Raw genomic sequence first — 22,336 nt, 5'->3', positions numbered from 1 at the left:
AAAACCTTAGGTGGTGCGCTGACGGCGTGGGTTCAGTGGCCGGTTGTGTGGTGGCGGTGTTTTGCAGGGTTCGTGGTGCTGCAGTGTGTTGGGAGTCGAGCGGGAGAAGCTGTTGGCCTATTGTTGCCGGGTTGTGTTTGGAAACCCTGGGTAGCGGTGGTTCGATGGCCTCTTCCCGCCTCTCTTCGCCGGCGATGACTTTGACTCGGAACGACGTTTTGGAAGTATGATGGTTATGTTTGTGATTTCGCCTCTTTAGATCGGTTTATGGATCCTCGGGATGTTTCAGGTCAATAAATCTTTGTTTCAAATTGATAGGAAGTAATTTATGTAAAGATTTGAAAGAAGAAAAAATTGATTTGTGTTTTTGTTGCAGGTTACTTAATCTTAAAAGGATAAACTATAAAGAGATCAAGTAAGAAACTATTTACGAAATAGCTGATATAATTCCTTATTATAAAAGGAAAACAAGACAAGTCCTCGTCACAATTATTGGATTTTCTTACAAGTGGAGCAATAACAATTCAGTAACACGATAGTTCTTGGAAAATTCATTGTATTAAACATTGTGTGGTTTGTCCTAGACTGAGTTTTAAAAAGACTGCTAATTAATTTCGGTTAAGTTTTCGAAATTTCGACCTAACAACTTTTTAACTTTTTAAGTGTCATTCTGTGTATGGTTGTCATAATAGTTATGTTACAGGCATTATATCATGTTGCTGGCATGGTGTGAACCTGAGCCTATTTTGATACATTGAACTTTATTATCTTTTGTCACATACCCAGAACCGCTACCAAATGACTGGTGCACGTTTATTTATATAAAATACACACATGAGATACGTGTATTTGCCTATTGCAATTTTTATTTGTGTACACAGATTATTTGGTTTGGTAGCTATGAAGAGTTAATGAACCAAATTTCGCATCACACATCGGCTAACTCAAGCTACTTGACCTGACAATGACAATGAAACCAGATGGCGGTATCATTGTCAACAAAGTTACAAACATAGCATTCAACTAGCCAGTCAAAACACAAAATGATTCAAATACCCCTCAAATCACACCAGTAACACCTAATCCAAAAACGCCACCTTGAAAATGCATGAACCTGATACCTCGGGTCCTATTCTCCTGTTATTTTTTCTGTTTCTGCTGTTGATTAGAAAAATAACTCTTGACAATTGCAGGCAACACCGAAACATCAAAAAAGCAACAACTGAAACAGGGGAAACTCTCTTTTTGCTAATGACAAATATGGCTACCCTCTAATTAGGCAATGACTAAACTTGCTTTTGTAAAGTTTATATGCCTTAATATATTTTTGTAAAGTTTTTGGCTCTTAAATTAGAAACAACTGTGTGGACGTAATGTTATTTGTATTTCGAATGCTTTGGTAATTATGGTTAAAAACTGTGAGCGGTTTAATTCCCCTTCACATTAGATGATAGATATGAAATGAAGTTCCACTAGAACTTAATACGATCGTGTTTAATTTTTGAGTAGTAAGTACAAGGTGCTAAAACGAAAGTCTTAAATCTCTTAAAAAAAATTAGCAACCCCGCCGCATTAATGTGGCGGGCCTAAATACTAGTTATATACTGAATTACACTTTATGTATGACCTTAACTAAATTACACGTGGCTTGGGAATAATTAGATGATGTTTTAACCACTAACTACTCTACTAACATGTCGAGTATCTACTATATAATAAAAGAATACTTCATTCATTCTATCACTTGTCATTTCCCCAGCCTCCCTCACTTTTTTTTACCCGTTTTCAATTAATTGGATCTGGGCCATTACCCGACCCAAGTTTTGTTTTTATTAACCCTGGATCCATGTTTTCATCTTGTGAAGAACGACCTACTTCTCCCCTTTCTAAATTCAACTCAAATCGAAGGTTTTCCGCCTATTCGGTGGGGAAAAGCCGGTTCACAATGTTTCGGCGCTGGAAAAATATGCTTCCACTTCTTTTATCTCGATTTCGAGTGTTGATTTTGATTGGTGTAATTAGAACTCTAATTTCACCGATTCATGAAGGATATAGTCTTCTGCCGCCTCGGTTATTGATCGACATCAATTACAGATAAGCAATTTCATCTTAATATTGTTATTTACTTATGTTGTGGATAAACAAATCTTATTTATTGTGTAATGATGTTATTTGGAGATTATAATTTTAGAGGCAATCTTATATGTGGTTCTAATATACTATTAACCCAAACTTATTCAACGAATGTACACTATAATTTTATTGATTTACATTCTCCTATATATAATGTAATCTATAACAAATTTGCAATTTTAGTAAAATGTTTATATTGGGAGTTACTCAAGATTGTCCCCCTTTTAGGTTTCAAGTGACTGACTTGACTGAATTTACTTAACTACCAATTTTGATTGCATTTTATATTTTTGGTTTGTAGGATGATGAAGATGATTTTGAGGACACATGCTTTGTTGCATAAAGTAAGATCAATTTGCTTACTGTATTTTCTAATGTTCATGTACTTTTTGTGTTAATCTTGAGTAGTGTCAAACTTTAGTTTAGGCTTTTTTAACATTCATAGACTTCTTATTAAGGCTATTTGTAGTGGAGGAGCTACACATTGGGGCGTTTTTTGCCATGTGACGCCCAGTCAGCAAATGGTGGGTTTTTGTTTTTGGGGTGTAATGGTGTAGGGGCTACAAAATAGTAATATAATAATAATAATATACATATATATATATATATATATATTACACACATATATATAATAATATAAATAAACAAAACACACAGACATGCTGGGTGAGAACAGCTCCTCGCCCCCGCCCCATTTCGCCCGGAAATCGCCCAGGGGGCGGTGTGCTCCCCCTTTGTCGCCCCATTCTCGCCCTTTAATCGCCCATTACGCTTAGTCTAAAGGTGCTTACAATATGGATTTGATGGTTTTTAGGACAACCCGTGAGCTAAAATTTTAATATCATAAACCGAAACCGAATTGTTGAAAATGAAAAACCAAACTAAACTAAATTGTTTTTAGAACCATGAGCTAAATTGTTCTTTTAGTTAACATGAGGTCTTTTCCTGCTGAGATGTCCCTATCTGGCTTCATAAATGTTGATCAGTTGATGATATAATAATACCCCCCCCCCCCCCCCCCATGGAAGCTTAATGTTTATAAAGCAAAAGTCAATTTCCTCTTGCCATTATAAGATAGTACAATTTGTGTATTTGTAAACATGATTTTATAACTACTGATCTCAACATTAGATTGATATCTTATTGTACAGATTGAGAGAGAATTCATGGTTTTCTCACATGAGTGCTTATTTAAGTTGTTTTTTTTAATATAATAAAAAGTTACCAATGTTAAACTTGCTAAATGATTTTTGTTTTTCTGTTAGTTATCTGACTTTTTAATTTGTGTGTTAAGCGGCTGATCTGCTTCCGCGGAAGGACAAGAAGGCATCGGGGTGGGATCCTAGGTGACGTGATGATTATCTGGTTTCTATAATATTGGTTATTATAAAACATAATAACCCGTTTCCAATATATGTTGTTCATCCCCACCATATTCATCCAACATTTGATTCAGGCAACAAAGAAAACAAAACCGAACTATCTATTAATTTCCAAAATTAGCAATTTGACACCTTCGTATTGGAGTTGTTGGTGATTATCGTGTTGCTCTTCGTGTTGTTAAACAGGTAATTGCGAATAAGTTAATTTTCAATAAGTTACTTCTTTCCATAGTTGCGTTAATAGATCGCAGGTATAGGATCCATTAAACATTTTTGTTTGGAAACCGTAAGGAATTCAGTTTCAACACCTGATTCCGTGAATTATATATATGATATGTGCATTAGATATGTATAAACCAATTTTTTTATCTTTCTTTGCATTAAAAAAAACCATGATTATATTGTTTTCCCACATTTGTTCAGGTACCCAAAAAACAATTGATGGGCCTTCAATGAATGATTGGTGTGGAGGTTATGGTGCAAAACAAAACACCATTCTTGTTACAACAACTGATAATGAAATCATTCTAAGAGGTAAACCTCATAGCACTCTTCATCTTTTTTAGACCCATTTCAATTCTGATTCGTGTCCATAATGCTAATTGTATTGTATTATATTACAACAACTGATTATGAAATCATTCTAAGAGGTCAATTCTGATTGTATTATATTATATTATTTACCAGTTGATTGAATGTGAAGATGATGATTTTAGTGATGAAGATGATGTTAATGTTCAAGATGGAATTTATATTCACAGATGTCACGGGAGCAAACATCATATTGGAATTTATTCTCTATCAAGTACATATATGTGACAATTACCTATTAATTGATACGCAATTAAGGTATTTAGTATGTTTTATGGTCAAAATATGACAGCAATACACATTTTTTTAAATACCGTTATAACATTTATTAAGATTGGCACCTTATTTATAATGTAAAGTGCAATTGTATTAACAATATATGATAATTGTAGTTGTATTTTGGGGAATATTTAAAGTTTACAATTTTCATTAATTTCCCGTGTAATACACGGGGCTCAAACTAGTAAACTATAAAGTGTTAAATGGACTTTGTTCGTGCGGATTGACAAGTCAAACATATATGAACGTTTGACATGAACAGGTAAAAGAAAAGTGTGTCAAACATATAATCTTAAACACAAGTTGCTAGAACTTAAAACAACCATAACTTATGTGGTTTGGAAGTTTTATTTTATAGTAAACTAGGTCTTTACCAACACGTTGTGCCAGAACGGTTATTTATTTGATAAAACGTGGGTGTTGCAAACACGAGTCGACGCGTGAAGATTATACAATGTAACATTACCTAATTCGTGATCCAAATCTTGTCATCTTTTTCATAATCACATTATTGATTTAATTCATAAGCCTAATTTCATATCCACCCATGAAACAATACAAAATGCAAACATAATACATATAGCGGATTATGTGCAACATATAGGCGAGAGCAACAACAAATTATTTATCATAACTAATAACCAACATAAACAGATTCCTGGAGACTTGGTAAGTACGTATTTTAAACTGTAAATAAGGAAAACTAAGAACACAATACCTCACAATAATAGCTTATCGAAACACCAAAGACGAACTCATGTAACTAATCCCTCGATAGTTCGATCGACTGATTAACGATCAAATTAGCAATGAGAAGGGATTAATTAATCGATGCTTAGCATTTATAAGCAGTGGCATCCTATTGTTACCTATAATTTGTAAAATGAATGACGGAAACGGCGTTGCGTGGACTAGGGTGATTACTATTAGGATCCAGAGGGAAAAAAAAAAGCAAAGGTGGACGGTGGTGATTAGGACCCACATAAAAAATACAAATAAAAAGATACGACGAGATTCAAACGAAGGCAATCAACAGGTTCAGAACCAAGCCAACAACCATAGACCAAAACGCTACACAACACCTTCTGTTAGATCAACACAACGTAAAATATATATACTAAACAGATGTGGTAACAATTGTGACGCCAAAACTCTCAATTGTATATATTAGTATTTACACGTTTTTGTCCTTAGGTTTGATTTATAAAATCATTATCTATATCGATATGTTGTTACCAAACCTGTCATTTGTTTTAACAGACGTTAAATTTGTCTGTTAAGTTTAGTCATATACACTATATATGAAGTTATCTTGGTCTTTTTACTCTTCAGGTGACTATTCTTGTAATTGAAATTAAAAAAAATCATCAAACATTATGCAATTCCCCAAGATTAAGGAGTATACATGCAAATTTATATAAGCCTAATTTACAATTCATTTATTTTATTTTATATTTTGTACGTTAATAATCTAAAATTATAAATTAAAAAAAAGGTCTATGCATAATTGCATATAAAATTGGTTACAATTTATACTATAAAACATGATGCTCATTTACATATCTTCTATATTGTGACATGAAATATCAAATTAGTTTATGTTACGGCTTAAAACTTAATATTCGAAAAATTATATATATAAAAATAAATAGCAAGATACTTAGCAGGTTACAAGGACACGAGGTAGTAAATGTGGCTAATTCAACTTGGCCTCATTTTACAATCTGGAGTATAACAATTTCTAATCTCAAACTTGCTCTAATACTCTTTCATTTATTGCAACAATATGTTAAATATGTAGATTACATATTGATATATATCAACGAATTAACAGTGGGGTGTTCATGGTCCAGCTAATAACTTTTGTCAAAAAATTTGAAGCCAGAGGTTTTCAAAAACAGCAAACCAATCTGGTTGTGTTGGGTGACTGACCAAACATGCCAAAACAGTATTGATTTTGGTGGACATATTGCAAAATATGAAAACAGTGGGTTTGGTTTACACAGTTGGTTTCAAGCTCCAAACAATCAGCCAAACCATTAAACCACCAACACTTATAACCTTTTACATACCAATAAAACACTACAACAAACTTAATAACTTACATTCATCAATCAAATCACTTTACAATCAAGACCTTAAAAACTACCATTCAACAATCACCTACCACCTAGTCACACAACCTCATCAAGCCACAAAACAACCTGGTCAATCAAAGGTCTTTTTCTAGGATCCTGTTCCAAACACTTACAAGCAATGTTCAAAACCTCCAACATTTGATCCACACAACTCTTATCCCAAATCAACAAATCAAAAATCTCCACATATTTCCCTTCACCTTTCATCTCAAACACCCATGAAACCAAATCCCTACAATTCTTCCCCTTAATAACTTCAACCGGCCGTCTAGCCGTAATCAGTTCAAGAAGCACAACACCAAAACTATACACATCGCCTTTATAAGTTGCGGTCAACGTTTGACCGTATTCAGGCGGTATGTACCCCAACGTCCCCACCAAATCGGTCGTCACATGTGTGTCGTACGGGCATAACAACCTCGCAAGCCCAAAATCAGCTAAATGGGCCTCGAACCCGTCATCAAGTAAAATATTACTTGTTTTGATGTCGCGGTGGATGATTTTAGGCCCGTTGTGGAGATACGCTAACCCGCGTGCGGTTCCTCGTGCTATCGTTAACCGTGTGCGCCATTTTAATGGGGACTCTCCCTCCAAGCGTTCGTGTAACCAGTAATCCAAACTACCGTTTTCCATATACGAGTAGATTAGTAACCGATCGGGCCCGTGTTTGCAATACCCTTTTAGGGAAACAAGATTCTTGTGTTGGGCTTTTGAGAGGGCTTCAACTTCGGCGTGAAATTCGCGTTCCATTTCCCCGCAATCACTTGAAAGTTTCTTGATTGCGGCTTTTGACCCGTTTTGAAGATTCGCTTTGTAAACGAGCCCGAATCCGCCGCACCCGATTATGTTAGATTCACTGAAGTTATTTGTTGCTTCCACTAAGTTTGAAACAGTGAGATCCTTGCAACCCGAAGCGAGGAAAAGAACGGGCTTTGACCAGTCAAATCGACCCGATAACCCGTCCATTATGCTGTTACTTTCATCTTCTGATTCCTCAATCGAATCAAGACGATTCTTTCCGGACAATTTAAGAATAACGCATGCTAACAAGATCGCGATTCCGGCTCCAATCCCAAGTGTGATTCCTAATATACGATTTCTCCTCGATTTTCGAACAGAACCGGAATAAACGGACGGAATCTGTTTCACCGTGCAAGGTGAAAGTTCTTCCCCGCAAAGCCCGGGATTTCCATCAAAACTCGAGCTCGGGAATCCTGAGAACTGGGTTCCAGAAGGAATAGACCCTTCCAAGTGATTATTAGCAACCGAAAACATCGAAAGAAACGTGAGCTTGTTTAACGAATCGGGAATCGATCCGCGAAGATCGTTTGATGACAAGTCCAGAAATTCCAAATTACCCAACTCAGATAGCGTGTCGGGTATCGTTCCACTTAAGTTATTCTTGCTCAAATCAAGAACAAGAAGCTGCTTTAACTTCCCGATTGATAACAAAATCGAACCGTTTAATAGGTTATTGCTAAGGTTAATCGTTGGAGGAAAGCTTGCAACTTGATTGTACTGAAGACCTTTTCCACTTACATTTCTCTTAACGAATAACGGGATTCCAGTAGTCGATCCAATAATCGAAGAGCTTTTGTTTAACGAAACCAAACTCTTCAAATCTGTCAAACCTACAGGTAGTTGACCCGTGAGCGAGTTATTAGAAAAATCTAAGTAAAACAGCCTCTCCATTTGCCCGATCCAAGACGGTACGACCCCGTTTAACAGATTCCAAGATAAATCGAGCACTTCCAGACTCGAACAACCAGTCAACCAATGTGGGATTTGACCTTCAAGTTGACTATTTGCAATTGCAAGAACCATTAACCGCTCAAACCCGTTAACAAAACCCGGAATTTCTTCCTGGTCAAAATTTCTAGTCAATATCAAAGTGGTTAGATTCTTGCAACTTTGCAGAACCGATAACGCGTGGCCTAAATTAGACAACGCGTTATTCGAAAACGATAAAAACGAAAGATTCGAAAGATTCGCATACCCATCGGGTATCTCGCCATACAACTTGTTCTTTGCAAGATTCAAGATTCTCAATTCAGCACAACTAGCAAGTGATTTTGGTAATAAACCCGTGAAACGATTACTACCAAGATTAAGTGTGCATAAATTAACCAACTTGGAGAAATCAAAACTTAAATCACCCGAGAACGAATTATTACCAAAATCAAGTATTCTTAACTTAGAACATGTCTCTAAGGTTTTAGGCAATGGACCCGAGAACGAATTCGAATGGGTATTTATCAGTTCCAAATGCGTTAACATGTCGAACACATCAGGAAACAGGCCCACAAACTGGTTACCGGATAAAACTAACGATTCAAGATTCGAAAGCTTACTGAGATTCATGCTGATCGCGCCCGACAACCCATTGGAAGAAAGCGATAACCGTTGCAGAGATGAAAACGAGTATATAAACTCGGGTATAACACCCGAAAACGAATTGGAATTGATGTTAAGTTCTTGAAGAGATTCACCACAGTTCTTAAAACTTTCAAGACCGCCAGTGAACCGATTCATTGACAGATCAAGAACCCGAATGCTGCTAGACGAACTGCACACATTCGATTTAAATTCACCCGAGAACGAATTGTTACTCAAATTAAACACGATAAGATTCGGGAATTCCCCAAACCCTAACAAGTTCCCAGACAACAAATTACTAGACACATTAACAACTTCAAGATTCTTCAAACTTGAAAGGCTTTCGGGTAATTCACCATTAAGCTGATTAAACGAAAGGTCTAGCGATCTCAGATTCCGTAAACGAGATACAGAATCCGGAATCCGGCCGGTTAAACCCTTTGCAGATAAGTTCAACATGGCAACTCTGTTTGGGATATTAATTTCACAAATTACACCACCCCAGTTACAGCAAAAGGAAGCATTAGTCCAAGATGATATTATAGAGGCGTTTTTGAAAGATAAAGCAAGCTCATTTAGAGCTGAAAGATCATCTGGATGGCATGTTTGGCTTAGGGTTTTGGTACTAAAAGATAAACAGAAGATGAAAACCAGGAACACCCAGTTGATAAAATCCATTGATCAATTGAAGCAGGTTATAACTAGGGTTTGAAATGGGAAGCTAGAACCCTAATCCCCAAAATTGGAGAGCATAATAAGCGAAATGAGAGAGTGTAGAATTAAAGTACTGGTTGAGAATTGTAAAAGGTGACAGGAATCGTATGGCATTGCAGGATGAGTCAAAAGGTGAAGAAGAAGTGAAGGGGGCCATGGAAATTTATAAGGAAAGTGAGTGATTGGATGCTGACATCAGTTACACAACTTGGTTTTGACTTTGTATAGATTTGGGCCAACAATTTCTCTCCCTATCAGCTGATTAATTGAACCTTGTTTGTCGCATTCTTTTTAAAATAATAATATTTATAAGAGATAATTACGCTAATAGCTAGTGTAAAAAATTGATTAATAAATATTAGAAAATCCTTAGTTAAATATTTAAGAAATAAAGGAAACTGTTATAAATATATTAATATTATGGTTATCAATACCTGATATAAATTAGTTTTATTCCCAAGTTTTCATATCCTATATATGCATCTCATTGTATCTCCTTGTATGACACACCTATTAATGAAATCTCTCTCTTTATTCCTACATCTCATTGTCATATTGCTTTAGCTATTAGGCTTGTACAACACGCTATCAGCACGAGGTATGCCGATAAAAGGCTATACCACTCGTTGGGATGCATGTTAAAACCCAAAAATCAAATAGTACAGGTATAATATATATATATATATATATATATATATATATATATATATAAAACAATAGAGAGCATTGGTTCATAAATTACCTTCTGTAGAACAGAAGCAACTCAATCCGTTACGAGGTTCTCAATGATTACCGGATTTTATGGGGCTTATTATAATGCAATCCAACTCCTGAAAGCAACTCGTGCTAGGAGACATCAGAATGGGTTAAAATATATATTTCAGGTATGAAAGATATGTACTTATATTTTACTAACTCATCAAAACAAGTTTGGCTAGTATTGTCGATATAGAAAAACACAACAGGGTTATCAATACAGTGGTATATGTTTACGAGATGATGCAATAGAAGTTTTCACGTGAAGACAATACAACATTATTCAACTTAAGGATTCAAATGTCAAGGGACGGAGACGCAAATGATTGACTACAAAAGTTTTAGGCAACTTTCACAGAAGATCGATATTTACCATTTTAACGGATTTATAAATCAGGGGGAGACAATACGCGCTGCACTCTTTTTCCCTTAGCTATGGTTTTGTCCCACTGGGTTTTCCTAGCAAGGTTTTAAATGAGGCAGCATCTCCAAGCGTATTAAGTTGATAACCAAGGAGGAGTGTTATAAATATATTAATATCATGGTTATCAATACCTAATATACAGGGCCGGCCCAATAGGTTTGTTGGGCCAAGCAAGGGCTTTAGGCCCCAAAATTATAAAGGCCCCAAATTTAAAAAAAAACCATAAATATATTTAGGGCTTTTAGTCTCGCCTTCGATGGAACCTGGAAGGATGGAGACACAGAGTTTACTGCTTTGCCTGGAAGATTAAAACAATGGAACTGAATGGACCTTTTGTTGGAAATCAGAAATCATAATGAAATCACCATTTAATAGCTAACGGCTATAACCTATAGTTCTACCTCTTTGATTCAGTTTTCTTCATCTTTATATACCGGGTAAGTCTCATAATCTTTGTTTATACTATTACTAGCATTCTCAGATTCTATTGTGATTGAATAAGCAATTGGGTTTTTATTTCGATTTCCAGGTTGGTTTATGTGTGTATTGACTGTTGTGATTCAATTAAAGCCTCTCTTGTGGACTGCAGTGGATAGCCGTGAGCCCGTGAGCCGTGCATATCAATACAATATTTGACTTTTGGAGAGTTGCAAGTATAAGGTTAGTAGATTTTCATCACTTCATGCCAATATAGAATCTGCATATTTATTATTTGCTTTAGAATCTGCCCATTTATCAATTTATTTGCTATTTGCTATTTGTTTCAATTTCACATCGACACCGAACTTACGAATATAATTATTTCATTAAACAATTTGCATCTATTAAAGCTAGAAAAAGAAATTTCATATAAACATTATTTTTTACCGACACGAAATAACTTAAAATTTTTTTTTAACTCCGCCGACTATAAACGTTTGGTTTATTATTGCCGGTCCCAAGCCCGGAAAAAGGAGGAGGGTTTATACTTAAAATTTTGGAAAAGAAAGGCCCCAATTTGATAGTTAGCTTGAGGCCTCTAAAAACCCTGGGCAGTCACTGCTAATATAGATTAGCTTTCTCCCCAAGTTTTCGTATCCTATATATGCATCTCATTGTACCTCCTTGTATGACACACCTAGTAATGAAATCTCTCTCTTTCTCCATACATCTTATTGTCATATTGCTTTAGCTATTAGACTTGTTTCACAACAGAAACCACTTTTTATAATTTACAATACTCAATCACATGTTAAAGAATATTAAAGAATACCATGTTTCTTCTCTCAACATAGTGGGGGAGCCTAGCTGTTTTTTTTCATATGGGTTTAAAACTTTTTGGTATTCGATTATTTTCTGGCGTTAAAGTTTTTGGGCTTTTATGAATCTGGTCTATCATTCGGCCAACTAAATAACACACAATTTCATAACCATAAGAAAAGGATATCATCAACATTAAAATAAAATACAAAGTTATATTAAATAGACTTATGTATTATAATTGTTCCATACGCTTTTCATGTATTGAAAGCGAATCATAACATCTTCAGTCGCGACTATCAGAAACAACTCATTTTCAATATAACAAATCCAAGCATTATTCATATAAACGCTACCCATCCGATTAGTTTGAATATATTTTTTTTAAAATGATGATAGAGGAAATCAAAAGGAGTGCATTCTCATAGATAGAAAAAGGGGTGACGAGAGGAACTTGATTGGTTGAGTTTGTGTAAGTTTATATTTTAAAAAATTGAAGTTTGGTGTTGTATGTTCCTTTGTTTCAAGTTTCTTACTATGTTGTATGTTCCTCATAGATAAAATGATGATAGGAGTTTTTTAATAATATTTTACCCATTTAAAAAAATAAAAATAAACATGAATGAATGATGACGACCATTAAACAAAATATAGTGCTACACATTATTATAATAAAAGCAATATTCACTACTAGAAAATAGGGCTAATGCAACCTTTTAGAAGCAACCTTTTTCATATGAGTTGCATTTGACTCTAACGCAACTTCTTTGAACATAAAGGTTGCATTAAAAGATCAAATGCAATCTTTTCGATAAAAAAGTTGCAAAATTATACTAAATTTGCAACTTTTTTATTAAAGTGTTGCAAATTTTACTAGACACCGCAACCTTTTTTTTAAATGTTGCATTAAGAGCATTTATATGCAACTTGTATTTTAAAGGGTTGCATTAGATTAACCGGGTTATTGCTTCAAAGGTTGCATTACGTTGTATTTTACGACTTTGAAAAACGAGTTTGACGGTCTCATTGACGGGTTTGGTTTGAAGTAGATGGTATAAATCAGACCATAGTACAATGCAAAATAAACGTACATATTTGACTTATAGAAATTAAAACACTAAAATGTAACACAAAAATTAATTAATAATAAAATTTGTTTTTAATAAGCATTTACATTAGGTTGGTCACTTTTCATTAGCTTTCTTAAACACATCAGTTATTTGGAAATTTCAATCCACCTCGACCTTGCTGATTGGGTTGTAATGTTTATTGTTTTATTCAGGTTGCTGATTGGTTGTAATATATGAATTAGTGGCAATTCAACTATTCAACATTAAATATTGCGATTCAACATGTGGTATGTATGTTTATCTTGATTTGGTTGGTAACTAATAAATAAATTGTGCGTTAATATCTACAAGTAATAGTAACCAATAATGCAGCGCATTTGAATCTATAAGGATGGATGGCAAACACCACAGGTTTAAGAGGATCGGATGGCACCACCACCTTGTTTACTCATGAGGTGAAGGTTGCCAAATACTACGAGAATGATCCAAATTCAAAGGAAAGGTTCTACTAATGGTAAACCTAGCATCACAGTGGTAGTTTCTACTCATAATTGCCATCAAAATAAATGCAACTAAGATGAATGATAGTATTCATGTTTCAAAATAGCTTGTGTAGTTTAACATATGGAATTTATATTTCGTAATGGGTGATGGTAGTTACATTATAGGTGACAAAATGGGTGGGTTGGGCAAGATGGATTACGGGTACTCTTTTAGTGGTAATCAAAGCGGTCCAGGCCGGTTAGGTTGACCTGCAAATGCTTTTATTTTTAGTCCATCCACTTTGAGTTTTATAAGCAGTTAATGGCTTACAACTCCCACATTATTAAAATAATAATCTAAGTTGTTTTTATAAAAAGATTTACATCAGTATGATATGAGTTTCTTCAAATGATGTAGTATTTAAACTTATTTCTACATCTGACTGTTATTCTTTTTTATGTTCTTCACTTCTCAATGGTGTATACAAGTAAGTGAAAAGGACATATAAATATATACATATATTTAGGTTCATATAGATTAGCCTACATGCTTTTTGATTATATTCAAACTACCAGAAAATGATAATGATCACAAATGTTAAGAGAGCTTAAGAGTGAAAACTAGTTAATAGTTGCCTTCATTTCATAGACTAATTTGTCTCTCAATTAGTTTTTTTTAGATGTGATGTAACATGAGAAATTCAGAACCGTTGAACTTAGTTCTTGTTTCAAGATTTTTAAATTGAGTTCTTTTTTGTAATTTTTATTTTTATTTATTTATTTCTTTTTTGTAGATCAGATGATGAATCAAGCACAACAAAAGAACTGATTTTATCTATTGATTTTGTAAAAAGGAAAGAGGCATAACACACGGGACCTCCACCAAAGCGATCATCTTGTTAGGTTCTTGACTGTTTCGAATCATTTTTTGTGACAGGTAACTCTAGTTAAAAAGAAAGTTCTCGAGTGTTATTAAGTGAATCCATCCTAAACTGAATCCGGCCTTAGTTGTAACCTTAGTTGAACTCAACCTGCAGGTTTTGCCATGAATTCATTTAAAGATTATCTACATAAGTTTTTTCTTGCTACTAACTTTAGGATACCAGAAACATAGTGTCTGGTTCCGATCATCCAGGTGTGTGTTAATATACTTTCTAACAGGATGAAAATGAAATTGAGGGCCATTGTGTCTTTTTTATTATTTTTTTATGGCAGGTCTTCCAGAAAAATGATGAATAAATGGATGGTGCTGAGGAACTTATATTGTTTCAGGTGGTATGCTTGTAGAATATTTCAAAGCGAGCCTTGAAGTAAAAAAAAATAGAGCTGCCTGAAATGCGAAAAGAAATTGAAAACGACAAAGGAAAATAGGCTAAGCTAGAAGCTAGGATGCGAAGTATTATGTCAAAAGCTAATTGAAGTACTTCATGATCTTAGAATTGAATAGAAGGTTTTCGTTACTTTTAATCATTGTAATTGACAACTTTATGTTTGATTACATTGTTATATTTTGTTTGGACATGTTAAATTATGATATATCTATTGTATATATGTTATTATTGTGTTGGTTTACTTGAGATACCTTTGCATATAATAGAAATTTAAAGTATTTCAAACAATGTTGCTATAAAGATGCATTGAACTATAAATAATGATTGCATTTGATGTAAAAAAAAGTTGCATTTTAGTGCAGCAAAGGTTGCATTTGAGCGTTAGAAAAGTTGCATTAGGATACAAAAAAGGTTGCATAATAAAAAGGTTGCATTTGAGTAGTAAACGCAACGCTTTTTAAAAGGGTTGCATTATCTAACAATAAGGTTGCATTAGACCTAATGCAACTTTTTCAAGGCCTACTGCAACATTTTACCAGGGTTACAATAAATTCATTTTCTTGTAGTGATTTGTCCATGGGTGCTACACATATTTTTTGTGAGCACATAGAAATTGACAAGACTCCTCCTTAAACCATCTTCTTCTTCATGGGTGCCCGGAAATTAAATGACATATACTCAAAATGTCACAAAAACAACGACAGAGTAGCCGAAGGAAGTGATATCTTTGTCTCTCTTTGAAATTTAAGTTTTTGTTTTTTTCACCGGCGAACGGTGAAATGTTTCCGGAGATTTCGTGACACTGGGTTCGTTTGCCGAAAAAGAATGTGTTCGCTAGTTAAATCGTACATATAAGTTATATATAAATCCGAAAATGGACCAGGTTCGGCCGAACCCGATGACTTCTACGTGGCTCCGCGACTGCGGCTACATGTTCTCTTTTATTGGATTTTCAATAGATATATAAATTTCATCGAATATTTTTCTTCTTTTAAAAAGAAGAAACAGCACTCATGTCACTTGTCTCAACCGTAGCTTAACTCCATCAACAACTTACAAGATAACCTTTTCCTACTATATGTGACAAACCATCACAATATTGAGGTTATAGTTATCGACAGTTTGCCAGTTGTATCCGGCAAAGCCCTATAGTAAAATCAAAAGCTATATCAATGGTACTTTAACTGCCACTAATAGCCTAGTTCTTACAACCTGATGATTAGTTATCTTTACTAATCTTTAAACATAAGTTGCCACTAATGACCGGTTCTCTTTGATTATAAGCTGCCACTGCAAACATTTGCCAATCATGGATCAAACTGATGCTTACCATGGTTTCGGCTTCAACAACCTTCGGACCTATACAGGTCGGGTTGGTTGGTAGGTACAAATCATATCAGTATACATCATCAAGGCCCCTTAAATATATCCGTTGAAGATATAAGATGTCAAAAATTTCAAACTGCTTCTAGATTTGGTAAAATAAGTCAACTCGTTCATTTTTACGTTGCCACAATCGCTATGTAATATCCTATATGTCCTACTGGAACCTGAATTCAAAGTTGTAGGTGAGGCTAATTTGGTCACCAACTCCACCTTCATCATAAACAACCATGTTCGTCCGTCCCTAGCTATGTATTTTTTTATTCTTTATAAAGTTGAAATATGTACCCATTTTGCTACAAGTCTACGTATTAGTTATGAAGTTATTATTACTAAAAGTAAACAAGAACAAAATAGTTGACATTTGTTAATTTACTATTTCTTTGAATCATATCTTATTTTTATATTTTGTTTTTGGTAGGCCATAGTGTTGAAAATGCTTAGATTTGTAGAATTATAATACAACCTAAAAAGATATAAATACTCATTAGTGAGTGACAGAAATAGAACTCAAGGATGGATCTATTTAAAAATTATGTATCGTATTTCATGGTGTTGAGTGACATCGTTAGGTTGTTTGTTCTTGCCATGGAGTTGAATCATGACTTTTTTCAAAGACAAGTATTACATTTCCTTTTTGAAAGATCCGTCATAACACCTAACAAAGAAAACATGCTAAAATCATAGATCTCGTAATGCCACCGACTAGAGTATCACTATTAGAGCCAGATGATTACCTTGCATGTACTGGTTGCACCATGCATTTAGGCGCCGCTTCCAGTGCATACGTACCGGCCATCTAGGTAGGATACTAAGCATGTTGGTAAAGCCACGTTCCGATCCATGCCAATTACACAATTGTTGAATGTCGCTCACTTGAGTAGCTATTTTCGCCCTTGAGACAAACTCAGATGGTTTTATTACATATTTTAAAAACTAAAAGAAAAAATAAATGTGTATAAATTGGTCAACTAGCGAACATGGCCCATATTGGTAAGCGTGTGCACAAGATTGACCTAAAGCTAAAATAAGCTTGTTTGTTTAAGACTAAGCCTCAGTCCGTTAATGTTATTTTAGGTCCATGTCGTATTTGTATTTACCGTAAAAATTCACTTTTTTTATCTGAGAACTTTCTTTGTTAAAAGGACTCCATCATTTATTGGTGTATCATCTTCTTAGAAGTTAACTTGTAACATGTTATATGCATGTTGTTTTTATAAATCATTTTCAAGATAATATCTTGATCTTTATAGCATAAATATATGACAATATAATGAGTTAATTATTATATATTTCCTTTTCAACATAAACTTAAAAATAATAATATATATTTTAACATATAGTTTGACAAAATGCCAAGCAAAAGCTATTTGACATAAGGGGCCAAAGAACGTCCCAACATACAGACCGCATGTCGAAAAGGTAACTTTGCGACCCCTTTGTGTCCATCTAAGCCATGTCATTATTGCGTGGGTCAGCGGACCCTTAATGAAGAAACACTAAGTGACCCGATACAGATTATAGATAATCTGGGGGTTAAGTAATGTTTCCCACGAATGAGGTCTAGCTGAGAAGGCTGTTCTTCAGGAGACCTGCAAAACAAACACCGTAAGCTCGTCACTGAGAAGGGGGGGGGCTCCTCCTTGTGACCACCCTCCGGCGTGAGAATCAGACTAGGTTGCTCTGAATATAAGTGTATATTAAGAGATTGCTAGATAACGGGATAGCAGATGATCTTACCATTCCAAGATATTGGAGTATTTATAGCCGAATGTAGGTTTCCTAGAAGGTACAGCCGGCTGAATAGTATTCCTGTTCAACCAACAGCGGACTATGCACAGGCCATACTGGTTGGTGGGTAGGTTACGGCCAACAGTAACAAAGTCGGCTACACTATTCCACCAACTGTAGATTATGCACGTCCTACTTACTGTGGATTGTACGCAGGCCATGCTGGTTGGTGAATAGGTTACGGCCAACAGTAACACTATTCCACCAACTGTAGGCCGCGCATGCTCCTCAGTAAGGGTTGGTGAGTAGGCAGCGGCTAATAGTGACAAACAGTACTAGAGGGTGCTCCTCCTCGTCCTGTTGTCGATGAGCTGTCACCCTGTGATTGGCTCATGGGCTGTTCTGGTCAGATCGTCTGTCCTATCCATACTTTGGTAGGTATGGTACAAGAGATCTTTCAGAATCAGACTGGCTCATTTAGGCGGGATTGTTCCCGCCTTGCTCATTCCTTCATGTGACTACTGAAGTAGCTAATGTCTTGTGCGTGTAGCCCTGCTGTCTGCGGGTAGCCTTTCCTGATGGCTTGTATCCGCAACTGCGGGAACAGGCGGGGTACTTCACCATTGGGAGGCTTTCCCTGCGTGTTCAGCTTGTGTACTGCGCGTAAGATCCTATGAGCATGGTGGGTCCTGCGGGAGCAGATGGCCTTTGCGCAGACGTCCCTGTTCAAGGTGAGTCTTGCGGGACCAACTGGTCTCTACTGGGACCTACCTCTTCAAGTCCCCCCAGTCCAATGTTCTTCTCATGAATGTTTAATAAAGTGAGGTGAACTTTTGGACTTTGAGCAAGGGGTTTTGAAAAGGGTTTCTAGTTTTAAGGTTCTCCGTGGGGATTCTTCCCGCGGGTTTCCTAATGTCACTTGCAAAAATTCCCGATTTTTTTGCTTGATCTTTGGGTATGATGCGGGTAGGTATGTAACCTTCTCGCAAGTCAGGAGCGTTGAGTCTCACTTGTGTGGATTCTCCTTGAGGTTTTAGTGGTTTTGAACATAGTGATCAATTATGTTTAAACCACCAATTCCATCCTGGAGCCTCAAACAATGTAGTTCTCGACGTTCCCGCTATGCAGGGATGTTATTTCCGTTTCCACAAGCATTGCCCAGAAGATCCTTCCTGGTTTCAATTCCCTGCCGAGCGCTAGGTATGTGAAGGGTTTTGCCTTAACACTGTACCCGCGCTCGTCTTACGGTTACTTTACTTTCAAGGTGCTCCTGGCGTCAATTCCCTGCGGGTGCTAGGTACGTGAAGGGTTTTGCCTTAACACTGTATCCGCACCCGTCTTATAGTTACTTTGTTGCCGGGGTATTCTTGGCTTCAATTCCCTGCGGGTGCTAGGTATGTGGAAGGTTTTGCCTTAACACTGTACCCGCATCCGTCTTATGGTTACTTGGTTGCCAAGGTAAGGGGTATTTTCCCGCTTACTTTTGAATCTTTTTGAATTTTGAATTTTGAAATTCGAAAGGTTGGTGAGGATAAGAACAATCCAAACATCTGAAACGTCGTGTGACGGTTTCTTCTGACTGTGTCAGGACGTGCAGGAAGTTATGGTGACGTGACAGAACATGGTCATTCCAGTCGCTTTTTCAGGCGCGTGGGCGTGTTTTTTCGGGCGCGTGGCCGCGAAGTTACTGGCACGTCCTTTCAACAGCTGTTGCCAGCTTGCTTTTTGCCACGTGTCATAGTTTCATTGCACTGTCGATTTCTCTCTCCTCCGCATTAAATTCACCGCATTAATTGCGATTACTATATAAAGGGGGAGAGGGTTATTTGCAATTCATACTTTCACCTCTCTTCTTCTTCTTCTTAGTGATTTCCGGCAAATACTCCCCTTTTTCAGGCAAGCATTTTCCCGAAATCACTCTTCTTTCTGCAAAAATGTCTTCTCATGATGCTGAAGCTGTAGCCGACGATAGGAGTACTGCTGGCGAGTGCCAGTGTGCTCTACCTGTCGATCAGTACCAGTACATCGTCAGGAAGTTCATGCTCGAGTCTCTCGAGCCTGAGTTTCCTGAATCTCACCAGACTGTGTACGATGCCCCCAGTGGCAAGATCGGGGTATATGCAGCATTCTTTGTTTATGGAAACCTTAGGTTCCCATTGACAAAGTTTATGTACCGTGTCCTGGAGAGGCACGGGGTGCACCTGACCGAGGTGCATCCGATGGCGATTGCCAAGGTCCGGCACTTCGAGTGGGTGTGCCGGATTCTGGGTATTGAGCCCTACGTGGACCGCCTGATGACCTTCTATACTTGGAGGTGCGTCCAAGGGTGGTACACCCTGACAACCCGTATAAAGGGTTTAAAGATCTGCGTGACCGAGCGCAGTCTCCGATCGTGGAAGCGGGAGTTCTTCTACATCTCTGCCCGCGCCATCCCCATTGCTATGAAGTTCAAGAAGGGTCAAGCGCTTCCGAGCCTTCACGCTTCCAGCTACCACGAGGCGGAATGGTTCGCGAAGATATCCCGGGTCCAATCTCCGGTTTACCGGTTTGCGGAGTCCGGGATGGTGCTGCTGGGGATGAGCCGGGTATGGAAGGATGCGTCTCGGTTTCCTATCCTTCTCGAATACGGTTTGAACTCTATTCCTTATGGTATGTCTTGTCTTTCTTGCTGATATTAGTTTATTTTTCTAACTGTTTCTTTTCTTTCAGAGGGGAATAATTTGGAGTCGCTCCTGTTCCCGCGGGAGGCTGACCGTCCCGTGCGGGTGGGCACTCGTGCTCTGGACGACAATGAGTTGCCCATCCTGGAGCAAACGGCGGATAGGTTTGTGGAGGTCTATCCGCCAGGCCAAGAGATCCTGAGCCACCGGCGGCCAGGTAAGGAGATATTTTATCCCGAACCCCTCAATGCTGTACCTGCTGTTGGAAATCCTTACATCCTATCTTCTTCTGAGGAATCCGCAGATGGTCCTCCCCTTGTGCGGAAGAAGAAGACTGCTGCCGGCGTGAAGGGGAAGGAGAAGGCCACAGCTGATCCAGTGGTTCTATCTGACACGGAGTCAGATAGTGAAGAGGTGGCGGGGAAGCCCGGTGGTGAGAAGACCACTGCTCCGGAGGCTACGACCGTTACCTCCGGAGAACCAACGAAGATGACGGTGACCGGTACCAAGAGGCCGGCTCCATCGGGTTCCTCCCCGCCCGTCCGTACGTTCAGGGTCAAGAAAACCCGTAAGTATAATCATAATGCCTTTGTAGATTTGTCACTTCATAATTTTCTTTTAACACTTTCTTCTTTGTGCAGGCGTGGATGTTGACGCAATCCTGGGTGAAACGCAGGGGAGTACCTCCTCGCCAATGACGGTAGGCTCGGTCAGCCTTCCTGAGGCGTCGACCCAGTCGCCTGCGCCTGCGTCCGCTGGTCCAGTTGCTCGTTCCATCGAGCCAACTGTTCCGGCCGAGATGACGTCACCGCCGGCCGTGAGTGCGATTTTTACAGCATCCTTCACGGAACCGGCGGTTACTGCTGCTTTTAAGGAGGCGGCGACCGCGGCGGAGACCACGACGGCGACCACGGCGGCTGCCACCATGCCCGCGCCACCGGCACCGACAGCCGGACCATCAGGTACGCGCAGGGCTTCCCGCCGATCTTTGCCACCTTCCCATCTGCCTGACCTGTTGGATGGATTTCCTTTAGGTTCAGGTGATGGGTTTGGCGGATATCGGCCTGTCATTGACCCTACAGGTGCGTAGGGTTCCTTTGTTTTTCCCCTTTTTTTATCATCTTTTCCTTGCTGTCTTTGTTTCTTTTGCAGTGTCGGATTCCAATGAAGTGTATGTTCCACGATGGAACATACGCCGAGGAACAACCCTTCGTACCCCTGTGGAGTGCGTGGACTGGGCTCGCCACGCTGCTCCTCATGGTGCGTTGGGGGAAGCCATGGCTAGCTACCAGGAGGGTAGGCTAACCAATGAGCTTCGGGTTCTCCAGGCCCGGATGCAGCCGCGCATCGAGCTGCTTTGTCGTGAAAACGACAAGTTGAAAGCAGCTCGCGCCAAAGACGTATCTGAAGCGCGTGCTCTCCGGGAGGAGAACCAACAGCTGGCGGCAGCTGCCGCCACCAAGGAGAAGGCCTTCAAGGCCCTCGAGGTTGAAGTTCAGGCGCGACTCGAGGCCCGTTCCAAGGCTGCCCAAGCTGTGAATGAACAGCTTCGGCTGGCCAGGGAAACTGCGCGAAACGCAACCGAGAGGGCTGCCTAGGCTGAAGCCGTTGCTGAGCCTCTGCGTTTGGAGAATGAGGAGCTGAAAG

At 38.0% G+C, this 22,336-nt stretch overlaps 1 pseudogene; it reads right to left on the bottom strand.

Moving 5' to 3' along the window:
* Nucleotides 1-6,528: 6,528 nt before the first annotated feature.
* On the bottom strand, nucleotides 6,529-9,694 carry LOC143550107 (phytosulfokine receptor 2 pseudogene; annotated as a pseudogene).
* Between the last annotated feature and the right edge of the window lie 12,642 nt (nucleotides 9,695-22,336).

This window comes from Bidens hawaiensis, unplaced genomic scaffold, assembly GCF_021521415.1.
Source record: "Bidens hawaiensis isolate Kalapana, Puna unplaced genomic scaffold, B.hawaiensis_p1.1 tig00015924_1, whole genome shotgun sequence".
NCBI lineage: Eukaryota > Viridiplantae > Streptophyta > Magnoliopsida > Asterales > Asteraceae > Bidens > Bidens hawaiensis.
Note: the sequence above shows the minus strand (reverse complement) of the source record. Positions and strands in the feature narration are given on the sequence as shown.